This window comes from Nilaparvata lugens, chromosome 11, assembly GCF_014356525.2.
Source record: "Nilaparvata lugens isolate BPH chromosome 11, ASM1435652v1, whole genome shotgun sequence".
In the NCBI taxonomy this organism is placed as follows: Eukaryota; Metazoa; Arthropoda; class Insecta; order Hemiptera; family Delphacidae; genus Nilaparvata; species Nilaparvata lugens.
In genome coordinates this window covers 2,445,216-2,464,360 of record NC_052514.1, presented here as the reverse complement: position 1 = coordinate 2,464,360, position 19,145 = coordinate 2,445,216, and the positions used below count along the sequence as shown (strand labels likewise).

The 19,145-nt window shown below is 31.8% G+C and overlaps 1 long non-coding RNA gene across 1 annotated transcript; it reads left to right on the top strand.

Moving 5' to 3' along the window:
* Nucleotides 1–238: 238 nt before the first annotated feature.
* LOC111048877 lies at nucleotides 239–17,466 on the top strand. Its single transcript, XR_005572430.1, has 7 exons — nucleotides 239–539; nucleotides 1,128–1,215; nucleotides 4,851–5,093; nucleotides 8,064–8,270; nucleotides 11,318–11,403; nucleotides 16,192–16,321; nucleotides 17,212–17,466. It is a non-coding gene; the product is annotated as an uncharacterized LOC111048877 (long non-coding RNA).
* Nucleotides 17,467–19,145: the final 1,679 nt, after the last annotated feature.

Here is a 19,145-nt window from a genome sequence, read left to right as displayed (position 1 = left end):
TACACTGATGAATTGGGATCAAAATGCAAATTGACTTTTATCAATAACTTTATCTGCAGTCATAGCGGAAAACTGTTGTGAATTGTTTTTATACTAGACTATATCCATTTCATTGCATCCAATTAAAAGATAATTATTGTTTATTTTTTTATCTTGCATTTTTTCAACTTATATTTATCATGAATTTTTTGTTGTTGTTAATAATGATTCAGAATAAATTCACGATAAAAATTGGATCAACTATATACTCTTATCTTGGGTTTCCCCAAAAATTTATCACATAAATTTAAGAGGAAATTTCAATAATATTATTAACTCAGCATTTTATTCATTATACAAGATTTATTGTTTAGTCTCATAAGCTATTTGGAGGAGGAAGCTTCTGCTCTCTGTTCGAAGACGTGTTGAATTTTCATTTTTTGAAGCAGATTTCACTAGTTTTCATTTCAAGAAAGAGTTTATAAAGTTGAATGAAAGAGCAATAAAGTTGATAGGGAACTATCAGAATACGTTTCTTCCTCTCAAGAAATATTGTATAGGTGAGTCAAACTTACATTTATTATTCTAAAATTCACAAAATACTAAAAAATGTAGTTTCATACTTTCATAACCGTTTCTACAAAAGTTAAATCGGTAGGCTACATGATTTAATCAATGAATCGAGAGTATCAAATTGAATCTAGAATAAATTGTGCTTACATAAATTTGTAAGATGTTATTTAGTATATTTATAACAAATGATGACGTTTATACCACAAAAAAGATTTTCTATATAGAAAATTAAAACTATAAGAAACATTGTCTTAACTCTTTCATCACTCCATAGTTCATTTCAAACCTATCAAGTTAATTAATTTATTTATTTCTACATTGATACATACAGTATCATTCTCAACTATGAATGATTAGGAAAGAAACAACAGGCTTGAAGCCCAAAACTGTTTCCATCCCAAATTTAAATTTAAATTGATTGATTAACTGTCTTTATTTTTAGTTGTGTACTCATGTAATTATTCCACTATCTAATTTCTCGCATGATTCAATAAAAAACAGTTCAGAGAATCCTGAAGTTTAAGGTTTTATTCCATATTTTTCACATTTGACTAATTCATTAATTATTTTTTCAGGAAAATGGTGTTTAATTCCTATTTTCGAAGAAGTTTTTGTGGGTGTTCACTGAGGGCTGGTACTTTGTTTATTGGATGGCTGTATTTTGTAAGTTCTGTATTTTTTCTAATTCATTCACTTAATTAACTAATTAACTCTATTCATAGAGCTTCTCATATTTTGACATTTCAATTTATATATTATTCAATTTACATTTATTCACTCGACCTATTGACTTATAGATAATCTGCTTCAATTATCTAAAATAACAATAAAGTGATTTCTTTAAACTATGAACTCATGCTTCATTTATTAAGATTTATCATTCATTATAGTTGGGAGTATTATTCAATAATGTTCTTTTATTGGCTATATCTTTTGATTATTATAGTTCTGATTCATGAGGGCCCCATACAATAGGGAACATGGATCGGCGAACTCGATTCTTGCGAACCAAGTTCGTGGAAAATTGGCGAACCACGAACCAAATTCGTGGAAAATTGGCGAACCACGAACCAAATTCGTGACGAACTTGTTCTTCAATCTGGATTGAAAACTTTGTTCGGTTCGTCCGCCAGGGCGATATATTCTATCTATATATATTCAATATATATTCTTCCCACAGCAGCTGCAATCTTTGAAACGCTCATCTCTAGACCCCGAAAGACACTGAAGTAACGAACGGTTGTTCGCTCTCCCCACTACAGTGTGTGGCCAAATCCTACACGAACTTGGTTCCCCGAACCAAGTAGGCCGATCCAAGTTCCCTAGTGTATGGGGCCCTATAGCCATTGACTCAACAGTATTTATAATTGAACAGGTCATTTCAGAAACAACATGAGTCAAAAAAAAGCATTTTTGGGAAATCGAATAAAACAGTTTTATCCTTCATACATACTAGTCATGATTTTTTAAAAATTATCAAGTATACTCCTAACTCTCTAAAACTGAGTTGTATAGGAAAAACTCATTTAAAAATAATTTTGAATTTTTTCAGGCACTTTTAATTTGACTGACTTATGGTGTTTCTGAAATGAAAGACCTGAGAACAATATATATATATATTTTTTTAGGTTTATATTGATGAGAACAATGATAATAATAATAATTGTCAGTCAAGTATAAAAATACATTTAATATTAGAAATATTTCTTATATAATAAAATATTGATTATAATAAAATAAATTATTACATTGGCTCTACTTCTGGTCCATCTTTGTCCACAGTGGGCCAAGTCAAATTTTTTCATAGAATTTTTTATTTCTTCACTATCATCCCTGATGTAAGACATCAATTTTTTAATGTCCTCTATTTTCTTGGAATTGATGGGAATTATTCCATCTGTATAGGCTCTGGTAGTAGGAAGAGATAGTTGTGAGGGATTTGAATTTCTTAATGGAAAGGTCTGGAACTGGAGTCCATCAATGAAAGTTTTGCAAATTACTTTCCCTTTCACATCGTTGCAGTGACTCATGTGCATGAATTTGCTGATTTGGAATGTAATTTTCTCATTTCTGGGTACATTGCGACCAGTTGTTTCATCTGACAACATTTTTTTCTTATAAAATCTCGGCCACCAGTTCTTGAAATCAACTATTTCATTGTTTTCCACCAATACAACAGAAAATTCATTCATTCTTGAAGCTGACAAAATCAGATCTTTATATTCATGTAAGGTAAAAATTCTATCACTTCTGCGGATTTTCCTCTTTAAGACAGAAAAATCCCTGTCGCATGGCAGAAATGAGTGGCCGCGAACAGGGAAGTATTGGTCTACACTCTTGAACCTGTCCAATGCAACAAGTGCTGAACATAATCTCACAATGGTGTGGTTTTTGTTTTGCCCCCCACACCCATCGGAAAACAAATGCAAATTTTCTACATCTTCACATGAGGACTCAATATATTTCAATAGAAAGGTGCACACCTCATCAGGTCTTTCTTTGAGGATTATCCTTCCCGGCATAGTTTGTGTATGCAGCTCTAACAATGCGCGCTTTTTTTATTGTTTCACTTTTATAAGATGACTTATTCACTACACCTATTTTCCGCTTATTTTTTGGAACGATATCTTCATTATTCTCCATAATTAAATTAATGAAATTTTCGAAAACGTATTGAAACACTTGATTCAAAGTATCACTGCTTGTAGAAAATATTGAACATAACCTAGCACAGTGAATCAGCAGTAAATATCGAACGTCTGTGTTTGCTTTTCGTCAGCTGTTCCATAGAGAAACAACGCAAGTCAGTGACTAATGTTGTTTCTGAAATGATATGAGAATCACGCTTGTAATCTAACCCATATCGAGAAGCCTGACTTATGTGGTTTCTCAGGAGAACTTTGTATTTACCTTCAAAGAATAAGATTCTGCATTAAACCAATTTTGACCAAAAAATGACTTATGTTGTTTCTGAAATGACCTGTTCAATTCACTTAGTAAATTTATAATAAATTATCTGTGAGAAAGTACAAACTATTCTTCTATGTAACTTAATAGGCCTACAATAAAATGTACGGTACTAATTTAAATTGAAATTAGTTTGAATTAATTTTAATTTAATTACATTGAGAACAATGAATTCTATTATTATTCGGAGTTTATCAAGTATAATTATCATTTCGCATAGAGGCATACAAAAGCAAATAGCCTACACATATAGCCTTGCATAACTCAATTTATACTGACTCAATTTATACTTGTAAAGCAAAGGCTGAAGCTGCGTTTACACCAACGTTATCAATGAAATGATTATTTCTCCGTCCTTATATTGTTATAATAACAATATAATAATATTATTATAACAATCTAATAATATTCCTATTAGATTGAACGGAACTTGACAAACACATATGTTCATCATGTGTATGATAATTTATGTTCAATCTAATGGAATCTATAAGGAGGGAAAAATAAACATTTTGTTCATAACTTTGGTGTAAACACAGATTTAGACTACAATTTGTATTACTTCATTTCATTTCATTTATTCATATACAATAGATACAATGCAGGTAAAAACAACAGGCATTCGCCCAAAACTGCTTTAAACCTTAATTTGGAATACACAGTCTAGAGGTTATGTAAATGATAACCCTAATTCACACACTATTTTGAGTCCAAAACATGTATGTACCGTACTACAATAATTTTGAATTTATCAGAGTAATTAATTGTTAAAGGCTTCAATTTTTTGATTTTATGAACATTCTTTGTTGATGAAAGGAATTATGACGATTCTATGATTGTAATGATCAATTAAATTCGATTCTAAAGGCTTCAATTTATTTATTTCATGAACATTTTTTGTTGATGAAAGAAATTATGATGATTGGAATGATTTATTATATGATTCTAAAGCCTTCAATTTTTTGATTTGATGAACATTTTTTGTTGATGAAAGGAATTATGATGATTCTATCACTGGAATGATTGATTGGATTTGATTATAAAGGCTTCAATATTTCGATTTCACTAACATTTTTTGTTGATGAAAGAAATTATGATGATTGAAATGATTTATTATATGATTCTAAAGCCTTCAATTTTTTGATTTCATGAACATTTTTTGTTGATGAAAAAAAATTATGATGATTCTATGATTGGAATGATCAATTAGATTCGATTCTAAAGGCTTCATTTCATTAACATTTTTTGTTGATGAAAGAAACTATGATGGCTCTATGAATGAAATTATCAATTAGGAATTAATATCGATTCTAATTGAAATGATTTTACAGATTCTATGCTTCATCCCGAGTGTAATATTCTTTACAAGTGCTATCGTGGGTACTATAGAAGTTCATAAATATATGGACTTGAGTTATCAAGATAATTGGAGTGACGGATCATCTTCTGAAACTCGCGTGAAAAATTATGAGAATCACAACCACCCATGCGATCATACTGAGAAAAACTGTGACAAATCTGCCGAATTCCCAAAGGAACCTCCTCTGATTTGAAAGACTCTTATCATTTTGAAGGTAAGGTAGAATATTTCAAGATGTTAACATAAATTGAAAGCAATTTCGTCAAAGATTGTATTTATAAAGTAGCCTACATAGATTAATTTTTTGTTGTGGTTAAAACACTGTGTTTACTAGTAAATATTTGAAAAAAAAATTTCAGGAGTGAAATGCATTCCTTAATACTCCAAGAAAAGTAAGTGGTTTTTTTTTCAAATATTTACAAGTAACACAGTGTCAGAACCACAACAAAGTTATTATATAGTGTTTCGTCATTGAAAGCAACATCAAGATTAATTTTGTCAAAATAAATCTTGAAAGTGAAATAGCCTTAGACTATTATTTGATTATTATAGCATATTGAGATCAGAGAAAAATTTCTGGGTGTAGAATTATTTATAATTATTTATCTATGTACAATTTGTGACTTATAGTAAGTTACCTAATAGTTTTATTTATCTAAATGTTGTTATCTATAATGTTGTTATGTGTCTGTCTACTTTTGTTACTCAAATCAAATAAAATGATCTTTATTCACAAAAAAAAAGTAATACAGCAGCAGGAACATTTTATAAATAGTGAATACTCCCCACAAAGACAACAAGTCTGGGTGTGGGGAATGAGCACCGTGAACTGCATTATAACAACTGACAGTTGAAAATTTACAATAGAAAAACAACAAAAAACAATAGATATTGAATGAAAAAGACTAAGAAATTGTCAAAAAACCACTGATTTATTGATAATTAGAGAGACCGGTTTCGGTTATTACACCATTGTCAATCTCTGATAAACAAGTTTACAAGATAAACAACTCAGTTTATCAGAGATTGACAATAATGGTGTAATAACCGAAACCGGTCCTTCTAATTATCAATAAATCAGTAGTTTTTTGACAATTTCTTAGTCTTTTTCATTCAATATGAATAATTACCACAATATCAACTTCTCAACTAAACAAAAAAAGAAAAACAATAGAATAAGTATAGTAGAGTAAATAAATAAAAAAGCATCTTTAGAGGATGTGGAGAGCATTTAATGTTGTTGAACCCAAATTTCTGTAGTATTAAAAAAAATATATATATATAGTATTGAAAAGAAGGAAAAAAATGTAGTACAAACTGAATAATTGAAGAGCTCTATTCCAAATGGGCCCAAGTCACAAAAGTGTTTTTCTCAGGAAATCGATTTTTTGATAGTCATCACTTACATGTTGGAAAATGTTTATAATCCAATGTATAAAGTGTGTATTTTGAATTCCATACAATAATTTTGCATATTTTATGTAATTTCTGTGTAATAGGTTAATTTTCTTGCTTTTTTTTCCAAAATGTCACTAAGTCCATGGACTTGGTGACATTTTGGAAAGAAACTTGGACTCGGACCTTCTTCATGTCACTAATATGATAAGTTTCTTCAAGTGCTGTATTTGCTGAGTTGAATATATTTTGCCAATTTTTTTGAATAAATTTTCTTGATCACTTGATATTCTTGGTAATCCCCAGTGTATGTATTCTTGACTTTCACTGTTCTCTTCCCTTGAAAACGCGCTGATCTCGAAGTAAAAATGGTAGTTAGGCTTCAATCTGTAGACAGACCGACAGAAAAAGATGCTCTGCGCATGCGCAAAGGACTAAGGTTGGAATGGAAAGGAACAGCAATGGACTTAGATACACTTTGGAAAAAAACGTGATATTGTGATATCTATTTTGTAGTGACTAAGGATAGTTTGGAGTAGTTAATATGCTAGGAATGAAGGTCTATGTATAAGGTTCAATAATCAGCTGATATCTCGATTTCCACAAAAATGGACTTAGGCCGGTTTGGAATCGAGCTCTTCAATTTTAAGAGACATATACAGAGTCCTGCATATCCAGACGAACACTCACAACCAGGGGTGATGTTCAATGGATATTGGCGGATGAGCTGCGATGCGGCGTCCCTACCAATTTCATGAATCCACCTTTTAAGGTAGCATTTAAAGGTTCTAATGCTGACAACGTTTTCCATTTGCTTCAGATTACTATTTGACTTTTGTCTTTATTTGTGACAATTTATCACTAGACTTTTGTTACCTTTTGCTTTTAAAAGGTTAGGTTAGGTTAGGTTAGGTTAGGTTAGGTTAGGTTAGGTTCATATAAAACACAACAACTACCATACTTATACTATAATAGTTTTCATCTCATCTCACCTATAAGGCTATAGTTTTCATCTCATTTTAGAGTTTTTGGAAAGGAAAAACTTGAAAATGGATAGGAAATACCATAACTACAGTGAGGTCCACGTTATAATGGCAGTGAAAAAAGATGACAGAACAATGCTGCCAATTCTTTGTCATGTCAATGCCTTCTATAGACTGTAGCTGATACAGGTTTATTGATGTAATATTAACTGTTCATTTTCGTTTAAAATAATCTGTTATATTTTATCAAGCAAACAGGTTATCAAGCAATTATTTCATAATGAATTTTCATAATCAAGATTGAATATTTTGTTAATTGATTATATTTCTACATTGTTAAAAACCGATTTGGCAATCGATAGAGATAGCGCTATCTGCTTTGTTGAATGATAGACAAGGATAGCAATACCCAAACACTGCCATTATAACGTGGAACTCACTAGAGTGTTTATGTGTTTCATAATAAGAAAAAGTTTTGAAAACTAAATTATACTATAGTGTGGTCCACGTTATAATGGCAGTGGATAAAGAAAGAAGAATAGCGATGCCAATTCTCTGCATTAATAAATTATATTTCTACACTGTCAAAAACATAATTGTCATCGTTGTGGACCTAGAAAAGGATAGTACCACCGGCTTTGTCGAATGATTGACAAGCATAGCAAAACCAAAGTTGATCAAATACTGTCATTATAACGTGGACCTCACTATAGTCTATAGAACTATTTTCTATTGATTGTTTGCTACTATTTCCAATCGTTATCAATGATTTTGCATGTGAAATTTTGTTGGTAAATCAATTTCAGATGATGGATCACCAAGATTATTGAGACTTCGTCGCGATGATGATGATGATGATGATGATCATGAAGATGAGTTTGCTGGTGTACATGATGAAGAAGATGATGGAGAATATCCTAATGATGATCCTTCTACTTTCACCAGTTTAGACACGCAACCAAAAAGTATTCTTGAATACATTATTCACGGAGTGGTTTCAGCTTTTCATGGAGGTAGACCTACCTGACTTTTGCAATATTCCAAATTAATTAATCAATTAATATTTTTTAACTATTGATTAATTTATTTGATTATTTTCATTTATTCAGTCATGTACAATATTATTACAGTTATATGAGAAGGCACAGCAGGATTATGCCCAAAACTGTCCCAACTCAAATTTTTACTAAAGTCCAAATTTAATTGTAGGTTAAGCTACTATCACTCTTATTGAAATAATTACAATTTACACTTCAAAAAACTAACAAATCTTCAATCAAATTTTTTGAATTTTGGTTTTTCCTGTAGACAAATTTTTATTTAGATAACCTAATAGTATAAAAATCGAAAAACCATGAAATATTTCAAGATTTTAGACACTGAATCGAAAAGTGTTCTTGACTACATTATTTACGGAGTGATTTATTCGGCTTTTCATGGAGGTAAGTTAGGCCTACCTGACTTTTGCAATATTTTTAATTTTTTAGAATTGGTTTTCGCTGTGGAACCATTCTTATTTAGATAACTTGATAGTACAAAAATCGAGGAACTTTGAAAAATATCATAAGTAAAAAGTGTCTTAGCCTGTTGCACAACGTCATCGAAGTAAAGTGTGTATAATTATATAAAAATGAATCATAGTTAATAACATAGAATAAAATTCAATGAATCCATAAATTTTTCATAGAAACAGAAAATGGACTTTGATCAAATGAATAAATGAATAATGGATAAATGAATTTATTTCCTTCTCAAATTACAAATTACAAAAGTAGAAATTAAATAGTATCTTGGAAATTATACTGATCACGTATCCAGTTGTGTGATCAGATAATTAAAGTATAATTAACAAGGTAAAAACATTATCAACTTAAATAATAAATAATAAAAATAAAAATAAAAGCTATGAGTCTAGTCTAGGTGATTAAGATTGCAAAAACAATACTGAAACTACTGCCTGTAGCGCATGATATAAAAAAACAAATAAATTGAAACAGCCCAGAAAACCAAAAACTGGAATAAATGAAATGCATTTAAATGTAATAATTAATATAATACCGTACATGCCTTAGTGGAATAGTGATTCAATTGAATAATAATATTTTTATGAGAATGGTGCCGTTGAACAATGCTAGCTCAACCTGCACCATTATCTAACAACATTTCTAACCATCCATACGTCGTTCACTGTAAATAACCAGCTCTTTGCTCTCTCACAAAATATAATATAGGAATCACACCTTCTCAATTCAATTGGCAATTTATTGTAAATATAAGGTCCTAAGTACATAAACGAGTGCCTAAAAATTTCCCTGCTCACCTTTGGTGTCCTACACAGTAGCTGGTTAACGCTTCTCATATTGTAATAAAGATTTCCCGTACCACAGTTTCCGCTTTTCAAATAAAACAATTTTAAAACTTTAAAAACGAATAAATTTTGGATAGACATTATTTTCAAATTTACATACAAAGGAAAAGAACTCTCTCTTACATTTTTAAACATTATCAATCTTATATATGATTCTGGGTTATTCTTAACCTATTAATAATAGTTTTAAAAGTTCCACCCCAACATACCAAACCATACTGTAATTGAGAGTGTATGGGAGCATAATACAATGTTTTCATTAGCTGCTCATCGCAGATGCTTCTCAGGAAGTAGAACTTTCTTATTGCTCTTCTAACATTTACATGCAAATTTTGAATATGAGTTTTCCATGACATTTTCTCATCATAAGATAAACCCAAGTACTTGAATGACTTGACCTTTTCAATTTCTTCACAGTCACAATTATCACGATTGTCACAATTTTGTAATAATCTATACAAATGAAAATTTCTACAAATTGCATGAGAAGATCCTTGAACTTTTTCCTTGTATTCACAACAACTTAATCGCTTTCTTCGACTTGAATCCATCCTGATTTAAGAATAAATCTCACACTAAGGGCCGTTTGCACAGTGACAGTTTTAACTGAATTTAATTTTAAACTGGATTAAATCCGTATCATGTCTAGTTTGTTTTGGGATGTGTTACATTTTGAGTTTAAGCCACCAGCTGATTAAATTCAGTTTAAGCTTTGACTGTGCAAACGGCCCTAAGTGACAATAAATATCAAGTATTATTTTAATTATTACTAGCAGAAAACCCGTACTCCGCAACGGTTTATTTTAAAACACTTGACAAACTGAAAACATGACTCACTGAAATCTTGGAGAATTGAAAACATGCTCATAACCATCCTCTGTTAATTAAGAATCTATATGCAAAATTTCAAGTTAATCAGTTGAGTAGTTGAGACGTGATGATGCGTCAATAGTTATTTGTGCAACTAGTGCGCAAAGTGTCAGTTTGCTGCACCGAAAGAAACGTTTACTTGAGTGCAGCAGAGGAACTTTGCGCACGTATTTCACATTAAATTTTTCCTACAGTTACCATTGAATATGAAAAGTGGGTAATTATGGGTAAAATTGCCTGAAATCCATCAAATGTTTGTGTGTGTAATTTTATTATTAATAAATAAAATTGAATAATATAGTAGTGTTTGAATGAAGGGGCGGCTGTGTGCTGAATGTGGTGGCTTTCGCTGTCCTCGTCCTTGATATTATTATAACGTGCACCAAAACACTATACCACACTATACCACACTATACCACAGTTACCAACTTAATTTTGCTGCACTGGTGCTCCATATAACCTACTAACTATTTTGCGTTGACATGTTGCAAATCTGGAGTGCAGAAAAATTTTTTCCCGCACAAGAGCGGAAAAGTGATTCTTTGCGTTCTGTTATCAGTGCAGCAATGGCCACTTTTCAACGTAACTGTAGGAAAACATAATTTTCCTATCCCGTACATGTATAAGCCAGCTCTTTTCTTTATTATAGTATAGACTACTGTGTAATAATGTTATTGTAAATATCCAATGAAAGCTATATATGAATAGAGCTAGGGACTCCTGCTACTCCAAAATTTGACCAAAGATTTATAAGTTATATTAGCCTATGTTATTCCGTGGATAATTCAAATTGTAATGTAGCGATTTCAAAAATATTTTCAGGTTCTATTCTCTACGAAGGGGTTCTGGGATTAGTATTTGGATTAGGAGCAAATTTCCATTTGCTTCTGTTGATTGGAGCCCATTGTGTGAGTAGATTAAAATTTTTCCAATAGAATAATGTTTATCTTAATAAGATCTATAAAATAGATTTTCTTTTGTCATAGTTAGTCTTAATTTGACAAAAGGGTAGTACTTGTTATTAGGTATAACTAATGTTATTAGTTATGTGAAGTGAGGGAATGCTTGATTGAAATTCGAGCCGCGCTATTCTCGAATTTGTTTTTAATCGACTTCATTCTCAGATTCTTAAAATCGGGAAAGTCCTGATAATTCTGATAATATCAGTGAAAAATAGAGATTTTCAAAATCGGTACAGATTCATATCTGTCTATCGATAGCGCCACTATCAAACCGGCACATTATTCCAATACAAAACGATTTTCAAATGGGAAAACTCCATTTTATAATCCCTTGCCTGGACCGGGTCTCCCACCAATATGAAAACTGCCATTTTAGTTCAAGTATTTATTTGCAAAAATCGATTTTATAGTTCTAGCTTGTTACCTCATGCATAAGGAAAAACGCACCAGAAATCATGCAGGATTTTCTTTGGAGGGCGCTGGAGAACTAATTTTTATATTTTCTCATTCCACCAAAAAGTAATTTTCATGCAGTTATAACATGGAGGAAAGATAAAATAAGAAGATATCCCATGGTAAAGGAGGTCGTTTATGTTCCAATATGTCACACTGATTTTTCGTTAACTCAAGCTGATTACTGTTGACTACCACTGTCTATTATTACTGTTTTGTTTTGTTGAACGGTATGAGACTCATACTGTGCCGATTTCTGTCGACTACTGTCTATTATTACTGATTTGTTTTGTTGAACGCAGGCACGGCCCTAGGGACTTTGCCGCCCTGGGCGAGATCGGCAACTGCCGCCCCCCCCCTGCAAGTATTCCGTCTTCAATTGTTAATCCCGGGTTCCACACCTCCTTGAGCGATCGCCTAACGCCGGTTACACATTGGGCGGTTTCTGCCGGGGCGGTAATTTCGCCGTCGCCGCCGTTCGAGCAGTAGTCTATGGACTTGAATGGAAGCTTACACACAGGGCGGCAGAAACGCCGCGCGGCTATATTGCCGTTGGCGGCAGCTGTGCAGCCGTCCACTGCCACTGCGGCTGGCGGTGTTTTTGCCGCTCTTGTCTACGTAGTTGCGTAGTGACCAAATGGGCGTTAACACATTTGGCGGTTGTCTACCGTCGCCGCTGATCAGTCGTCTTTCCCAGTTGCTCCAAGTCAGAGGTCTTTGAAAATCAGCCTTTCAATTTGTGTCTTTTTGTAAAGTTTTTAAGTTGTTTATAACATTTATTTATTGTTTCAAGTGTTTGTGGTTGACGAGTGTGAGAAAATGAGTAAGTTAATAGACAGTGAGTTGTTAATATCATTTGTAGAACAGAGGCCAGTTTTGTGGGACAAAACCCTCGACATAATTAAGGATCGAGATGCAACAAGGAATGCGTGGAAGGAAGTGTGTTTCGAGATAGGGGGGATTTTGAAACTCTGGATGACAAGGAAAAACCTGTAATATGTTGTATATCGCTGTCGATTTGATAAAAACGTTCATTTCAATGAATCCAAGCAAGGCGATTTCTCTTCTGTCTTCTATTCCTTCGACGGTACAACAAAAGTGGTAAAAGTTGTTGCCTTTCCATTTTAAGTTAAACCATAGATGAAGGATAAGTAAGATAGATACTATATTATTCTTGTCTCTGGTTAAACACTTAATAATATAATTATACTTTTGAAAAATGTGCAAAATACAATTAACTGAACACTCACGAAACAGAGAAGTCACAACACGTTTGCGATGAATAACTACAATAATTATTTTCGCTATTGATCATATGTGGCGGTAATTTTGCCGCTCGATGTTTGGCGGTATTTTTTCCGCTGAATGTGTAAGCTCGACTTTTTTTTCGAGGCGGCGACGGCAGTTTCGCCGCCGCGGCAGAAACCGCCCAGTGTGTAACCAGCATTACTATTGTGTCTCCGCTGTGATGCGACACCACAGAGTCTGAGTAAACTCTAAAAAATTATGTTTAACAATATTTATTGACAATTAAACAAATATTTGACAAATATAAATATTGGGGAACAGTAAAGTCCAGTCAATATAGACATAAAAATGGGGGTTTGCTTGCAATTTATATCGTAGTTCTGATTTTTTAATATTTTATTTGGATACATGAGAGAGGTTCAGAACCAAATTCTTCATGTAACATTCCCTTGTGCAGATACAGATTGGCCCAAAAAGTTCGTATTTTAGGTTCATTTTCCAGTTTTCAGATATTTCCGGCAAAATCAGTGATCGGACAGAAAAATTTGCTCTTGCCTTTTTTAAGATCATAAAATTCTGAATGAAATGAGATCTTTTGGAACTCTCTATCTCCAATGAGTACTGAGTTATGATTCTTCAAATATGAGTGATATTTTAAGAAAAAAATCAATTTTGATCATATTTAGTATTTGATCAACAATATAGCCCGATTACAATCTAGATGTGAAATTCCCTCTGTGAAATCCCTCTAGGCGTAATTTTGTGCTCTAAAATCTGAGACTAGGTAGAGCGCTCTATCTCATATAGATTTCCAGGTTCACTTGACAACAATGCTCATTGTATTGTGAAAAACTCATCATTTTTAGCTTCAACCATCATAACTATCTATATTGTCCTCACAGTGATATTTCGCACAATGATATAAGCTCATGAGATTATGTTCTATGAGAATCACCCGTTAGTTGCACTACATTTCGGTATTTCCTAGTGGAGAGGCGCGCGAGGACACGATCAAGGATCGCTTAAGGATCAAGCTATCAAAATGAAAAAGTTTTCTTAGGAAAACATTTTTTTTTCAATCATTACTTTCTGAGACATGAGCGCCTAAAGTTTAAATTTTTGGGACAGAACATTTCAAATTCCGAATTTGAAATGTCCTGTCCCAAGAATTTAAACTTTAGGCGTTCATATCTCAAAAAGTAATAGTTGGAAGAAATTTTTTTCCTAAGAAAACTTTTTCATCTTGATATATACCGGTACAAATCGAAAAACTTTGAAAAATATCACCAGTACAAGAAAGCTTATTTTTAGCCTTTGCACAGCCTTAAGACGTATACTGCAACATAGTATTAGGCCTACTTAACTTGCTAAGTAATTAGAACTACAATTTCTACAAGTTTGTTCAACACACCTGTTTAATTAAGTAGAACTCGTCTGACCTTTGCATGGGGAAATTCTTTCACCAATTCTTCAAGATCTGGGGACTGAACTATTTTATGTTCGCTAGACCACTCAGACGTTCCTGGGACATTGTTATTCTTAGAAAAGTCTTCATTAGCTCGAGGTTGAAAAGCTTCTTATATAATTTTACTATTCACATCATTTTGATATTATGAATTTATTATTTATTTGAATTTTAAAATTTTCCGTTCCTTTACATATGCCGCCCCCAAAACCTGCCGCCCTGGGCGGCCGCCCGGTCTGCCCACCCCTGGGGCCGGGCCTGGTTGAACGGTATATGAGACTTATAGGTACTGTGCCGTTCAATAAAACAAAACAGTAATAATAGACAGTAGTCGACAGTAATCGGCTTGAGTTAACGAAAAATCAGTGTGAAATTTTGAGTGCAGAGAGATTATAGACTATTTATTTATAGTCACTGTAAGTATGAGAGACTTCCATCGTCAGATAGCTGCACGAAAAATAACTATATAGTGAGGTCCACGTTATAATGGCAATGGAGAAAGATAGGAAAGCAGCGTTGCCGATCCTCTGTTTATTTATTTATTTATTGTCACATTACATCAAGTTTTTGAGTTTCACTCATGATGGTGACATGTCAATAATCTAAATTATTATATAATTACTATACAGTATTGTCAATTAAAATAATAATAAAAATTTAAGTCTTCTGATGTTTCTGAAAATTAAAACTTCTGTCTTGTCAATGCCTTCTATAGATGTTAGCTGACACAGGTTTATTGATGTTATATTAACTTTTCATTCTTGTTTGAAATAATCAATTATATTTTTATAAATTATATTTATAAAATTATATTTTTATCAAGCAAGAAATTATATTTTTCAATAATTTCATAATGAATTTTCATAGTAAATTAAGATAAAATATATTTTTAAATAATTGTAAATTGTAGGCTACATTGATAAATGAAGATCAAATCAGAGTAAATCTACAGAGTAAATCGAGAAAGAGATAGCGTTATTCGATTTGTTGAATGATAGACAAGGATTGCAATACCATTGCTAATCAAACACTGTCATTATAACGTGGATTTCACTATAATGGACTATAGGCTTGAGTTAACACTGAAATTTGGAACATAAACGACCTATACCATAGAATATCTTCTTTTGCTATCTTTACTTCATTATAGAACGTAGATATATCATCATAGATGGTATTCGAGAAGAGGAATGATTTTAATTTGAATGAAAAAGGAGGAAGTTCTCTGTTTTCAATGTGGATATTTGAAAAAACGTTTCGGCCATCATTCAGGTTAAAACTATAGGACTATCAGCTTGAGTTAACAGTGAAATTTGGAACATAAACGCTCTATACCATAGAATATCTTCTTTTACTATTTTTCCTAAACGTTATTTTAGAAAGTTCTATGTTTTTAACGTGGATATTTGAAAAACGTTTCATCCATCTTTTTAGCTATCAGGCTTGAGTTAACAGTGGAATTTGGAACATAGACGCCCTATACCATAGAATATCTTCCTATGCTATTTTTTCTATGTTAACATTCAAAGTTCTCTGTTTTTTATGTGGATTTTTGAAACATATTTCAGGATGTAAGCAAGCCCATTGCAATCTGGTTAGCTGGACGAGCAATATTCCTATTCGTTGACTTGGGTTTACTGGTAGCTTCAGTTTTCTACACAGGTGTTTTCCTTATGATTGCTCAGATATTCAGATTCAGTGAGTATTTAGGCTACCTATAACTTACTTTCAATCAATCTATTATTGTAAGTGTGAGTTTTGTCCTTCTGTGTAAGTTTTGTAACTTTTTGTGTAGTTGAGAAGTTGATATTGTGTTAATTGTTCATATCAAAAAAAAAAAAAAAAAAAAAAACTAAGAAATTGTCAAAAACCACAGATTCTATTCATAGTTGGAAAGACCGGTTTCCAACATCAGAGTTTATCAGAGATTGACAATGGTGTAACAACCGAAACTTGTTGACATCTCTAACTATCAATAAAGTTGTGGTTTTCGACAATTTCTTAGTCTTTTTATTTGATAAGTTTTGTAATATGCTATTGTAAGTTTTGCTTATAATTGCACAGATGTTATAAGATTCAGTGAGTATTTATTAAAGCTTACTTTAAGTCAATCCTGTTGATGAAGAAAGAAATATTGTTACCTATATACAAGTAAGGGATAGGAAATACACAAGTGACGCATCATGTCTGCCGAACTAGTCAAATGATTAACTTGCAATTTTATATAAATATTCTGAATTTATTAAGGATGGAAAAAGACTTATTCACATATAGCTATTAATCGAATAATTTTAATTGAATAATTAAACAAATTTTAGAAGAAGAAGAAGAAGAAGAAGAAGAAAAAAGAAGAAGAAGAAGAAGAAGAAGAAGAAGAAGAAGAAGAAGAAGAAGAAGAAGAAGAAGAAGACGAAAAAGAAGAAGAGGAAGAAGAAGAATTACAATACATATATTTGTATCAGTCACTGACTCTGATATACTGTTATTGACTGGAAATTCGTCACAATAATTAAGATACATGATGAAACCAATAATGATAAAAGTAAAAATGAATTAATGAACTGATGAATATTAATTTTTGTCCGCAGGTTTCAACTTGTACAGTTTACTTGTTGTCAGAAGTCATCTCCACTTCTTGAACCACAATGTAAAATTGAAATCCACTGACGCTGTTGAATTAGATATATAGTGTAGTTTTAAAGTATTGCTTCAATGGATCAACCGCTGGATATGAAAGATAACATGAAATGTTTCAATATTATTCAATTGCCAGAGAATACAAGAGATTTTCTAAAATAGTTGTACTAATAATAATAGTTCTAATAAAAGTTTTTTGAAAAGAACAATTTTGTCTATTTATTGCTAGTATTAGCAGAATGAATAAACCTCAGTTTACAACCAATATCTCTCTGTACTGTTTGAAAGGTAATGTTGTGGTAGATTATCTATCTATATACTATATACAGTACCGTATGATATAAAGGAAGGAACTAGCTTAGACATATAAATAAAAATATAAATCTGGTATAAATCCAGTTGATACACCATTATTAATCTCTATAGGACTGATAATTGTGTGGTGTAACAACCTAAACTAAATAAATAAGTGGTTTTTATAATATCAAGTCGTTTTTATCAAACTATTTTGAATACATTCATCATATAAAATGTATAAATTGTCTATATAAAAGTGAATAAATAGATCGATGAATGTATAGGCTAGATAAATAAATTTCAACTACAGTATCATGATAATATATTTTATCAAACCATAAATCAAATAAGGTGATCAAATCAAACCAGAATACTTATATTTTATAAGTTATGGGGGAAAAAAAACAGACGTGACAAGTGACAATTCATTTTAAGAATAAATCTCCATCTTTGAAGGTCAATAACTCATGTATAATTGATTGAAATGTCGTGCTAAACCTACCATTTTGTAGAAAATTTTCTTCTCTTTCAAAAAGGTCCTATACAAAAATGAGATAAAATGCAAAGTTTTCTAGATATTGATGAAAGACCTGATAGAATACACAGTTATGGACAAAATCAGACATGAAAAATGACAATTTTATTTTAAGAATAAATCCCCATCTTTGAAGGTCAATCACTCATGTATTATTTATCAAAATATCATGTCAGGCAAACCAATTTGTAGGAAATTAAGTTCTCTTTCAAAAAGGTCCTCTACAAGAATAAGATACAATGAATAGTTTTCAAGATATTGTTGAAAAACCTGATAGAGTACACATTTTTCTTCCTCACAAAGCTTGTAATGAGAGCAGCTTCTCAGCCGAGCTCTTGGAAAACAGAAAGATGATGAAACTGAACGCTCATGTCATCTAGCGACAGAAACATGAACTAATACCAATAGTTTACAAAAAATTCCGCTAGGTGTCGCATGCTGTCCAGATTCTTTCCAATCCAGCCGGCTTTCACTGAAAGAGCTTCTGAGCTTGACTTGAAAACTGATGAGTTCAGAGAAAAATGTGTAGTATGTCTAGTTTTTTGTTTTTAACTTCTGAACAACGCATCTTAGCGTATTTTTGCAAAGGACCGTTTTTGTAGAGAATATAATTTTCTACATAAACGTGATATTTATTTTCACATTTACTTGATTTTACATTAGCTATAGTCCAGATAAAAATAGATAACAATTTTGAGTTCTAAGAAAAATGTGTAGTCAGTCTAGTTTTTTGTTTTCAACTTCTAAACTACGCATTTTAGCGTATTTTTGCAAGACACAATTTTTGTAGAGAGCATAATTTACTACACCACTGTAATTCTTATATTGTCATTCACTCATTTTCTCATCAGTTATAGTTCATTAAACATGAAGACTTGCTCTTTGAAATTGATAACATACATTTTGTTTATTGTTTACAACTTTTGAACCAAGCATTTTGGCTTCATTTCTTGATGAGAATTTTTTTGTGGAGGATGAAATTAATGTTCCAAATAGTTCCATAATTGAAAATGATGGGATATAAAAGGTTCTTGGAAGTTAAAGTTCATTTTC